The sequence below is a fragment of the Echiichthys vipera genome (genome assembly GCF_963691815.1).
Source record: "Echiichthys vipera genome assembly, chromosome: 16".
Taxonomy (NCBI): Eukaryota; Metazoa; Chordata; class Actinopteri; order Perciformes; family Trachinidae; genus Echiichthys; species Echiichthys vipera.
In genome coordinates, this window is record NC_139841.1 from 28,820,804 (window position 1) to 28,823,656 (window position 2,853).

Consider the following 2,853-nt stretch of genomic DNA (forward strand, 5'->3'; position numbering starts at 1 on the left):
ATTAATATCACGCACAGCAAGTTCATTAAAACATTGTTTGTTGGGTTTCAGGCAGCTGCTATATTTTTATATTACATTTTAAACTATCTGTTTAGAGACGCTTTACATCCGCTCACATGGAACAGTCTACGGTTCATTCATCCAATAGTAGCATTGGCCGATACGCCCTCGCCCAGGTATCGGTATCGTATTGGACCGGAAAGACTGGACGGTGCGTCTCTATTCGGAGCCTCAGTGAAGGGGGCGTTCTTTGTCCAGCAGCTGTGTGAGCGGAGACGGGCAACAACCAGAGTCACTATAGGCCGAGCATTCACTCCATGGACTGAGAGAAAGGAGAGGAACGCCATCCAAACGCACGCCCACATGGCTACGCTGCTCCTGATGCTAACATCACTTTCATCTGCACTTAGCTGCAACGGCTAACGCTACGGCTAACGCTAACTGTCAGTCAAACTCCTCTAATCCTTGTTTTGATGCTGTGATTTTCTGGAGGGGACGGGTTCAAACAGGCTCAAACAGACTCCGGTCTCCTGGAGCTACTGGGCCGGGTCTGACCAACCTGGCAACCCCACTGCTGGACTTCTTTTTTGTTTGTCGAGATGACGATCTGGAGACTCTAGATGGAGCGGTTCTGATCGTTCTACACATTCAACCTTTAATGTACTTTTACTCCACTTCGTCTCAGAGGGAAATGTTGTATTTTTAATCCTTTGACAGCTTTTGATTCTTCTCAAGAGGATTCATTATTATTGATCTGCACATTTTTGTTACAAGTTATATAAAAAAAAGGAAACGAAACAAAAAAACATCCTCATCTTGACTTCAACTTCAAAATGGACACGCGTGAAATAAAGTCTGGGTTGAAAAAGACCTAAAATGGTCTTTGAGTAAAGAGTGTGAGCACACTGAAGGTGTTTGCAGCCCTGCAGACTTTGGGTGGAGCAGCTGCGGAGCCGTTCTGCTGTTTCGCAGCGTGCAGGAGACGCGGCCCCGCCCAGATATGATGTCATGTGTTTGGCGAGCTGCAGTCCTCGGGCCGGGGCCGGGGCCGGGGCCGGGGCCGGGGCCGGGGTCTGTCCTCAGACCGTCACTTCACTGTACGTTAGCTGTCTCACACATCGACGCGTTCACACACTTCAGGTCTGGAGAGAACCCAGACGTGACCGTCCGCTCTTACGTCACGTGTGAAACATCGGAGGTGAAGTGTGTGACGGGTTCCTCTGCTGCAGACCTGCTTCACAGAGAGACCGACCTCTGGTTCTGCAGCTTTGTGAGTGGTTTTTAATGGTGACGTTACTTCTGGGAGATCTGCCCCCCCCCCCCCCTCTCGCTCTCTCCTCCCTCTGTGTTTGGCAGGGTCCAGCTGGGAACCATTAGGGACCTGTCCCTTCCTGCTGTATCTGTGTTACAGAGCACCACTCGGTTTTCCCTCGTAAAAAGAACGTGGCTCTTGTTTGGGTTTTTATTCTCTCTTGTTTGTGCTGCAACACACCTCAGCGTTTACGTGGCGAGCTGCAGTTTTTCTTCTGACTTCACGGGTTTCCTTTAAAGGGGGACCGACCTCCTCGGGTTCAGGTTCATACATGTGCTTTTTGTTTCTACTAGAAACATGTTTACACGCTTTAATGTTTACACACTTTAATGTTTCCCTAACTGCTCGTGACTGCAGCAGCCTTTGTCTGAGTGTACTGTCTCTTAAGAAGCCCCGTCTGCTCTGATTGGTCAGCACTTCCTGGTCTTCGCTCATCTCTTCTGTTCTGTCTCTGTACTTCTGCAGGAGGTCAAAGCCATCACCACAGCAGGACTGTGACACTGAATGTAAGGATAAATATTACAGCGTTCTCTAGTGAGCGTGTAGCTACATGTAGTAAACAGCAGCACCTTCTTTTCGGAGCGGTGCCTCGTGGCCGTCGCTGTGCCTCGTGGCCGTGCCCGGCGTGCCTTTTCTGGAGCAGATGACCTTATTTGTAAATCTGTGAAGGCTTGATGATGTCAGACTGGAGAGAGAGTAGAGAAAGTGTCTGAAAGGAGGCGTTGACAGCAGATCTGCTCCGTGCAGGGTTAAGGTGGATTCGTCCGCTCCAAACGTTTCGTCCCCGGTGCTTCGACAATCACAAACATGGCGTCTGTAGAGGAGATGATTTTGCTGTTTGTCAAGGCACAAAAAGTGTCCGTGGCGGTGGCGTGTCAGACCACTCAATGAAGAGTTTCCTCCTCCTCCTCGGCCTCCTCCTCCTCCTCCTCCTCCTCCTCCTCCTCCTCCTCCTCCTCCTCCTCCTCCTCCTCCTTCTTCTTCTTCTTCTTCTTCTTCTTCTTCTTCTTCTTCTTCTTCTTCTTCTTCTTCTTCTTCTTCTTCTTCTTCTTCTTCTTCTTCCTTCTTTCTTCTTCTTCTTCTTCTTCTTCTTCTTCTTCTTCTTCTTCTTCTTCTTCTTCTTCTTCTTCTTCTTCTTCTTCTTCTTCTTCTTCTTCTTTCTTCTTCTTCTTCTTTCTTCTTCTTCTTCTTCTTCTTCTTCTTTTCTTCTTCTTCTTCTTCTTCTTCTTCTTCTTCTTCTTCTTCTTCTTCTTCTTCTTCTTCTTTCTTGTTTCTGCCGCTGCTTTTCATTATTTGCTTTTTAAACGTCCACTTCCTCCTCGTCTTCTTCGTCAATTTTCAAGAACGGTTGGACTGACTCATCTCATCTCATCTTCAGCCTCTGATCCTGGATCAGGTCTCGGGGGCAGCAGCTCCAGCAGAGGACCCCAACTTCCCTTTCCCGGGGCCACATTAACCAGCTCTAACTGGGGGATCCTGAGGCGTTCCCAGGCCAGTGTGGAGATCTAATCTCTCCACCTGGTCCTGGGTCTTCCCCGAGG

General features: G+C 48.9%; 2 protein-coding genes across 2 annotated transcripts in view; one reads left to right on the forward strand and one right to left on the reverse strand.

Moving 5' to 3' along the window:
* Window positions 1-2,853, forward strand: part of acads (acyl-CoA dehydrogenase short chain) — a 358,028-nt gene that overhangs the window by 264,163 nt on the left and 91,012 nt on the right. The window lies entirely within an intron of this gene.
* vcanb (versican b) overlaps window positions 1-2,853 on the reverse strand; it is a 30,579-nt gene that overhangs the window by 22,660 nt on the left and 5,066 nt on the right.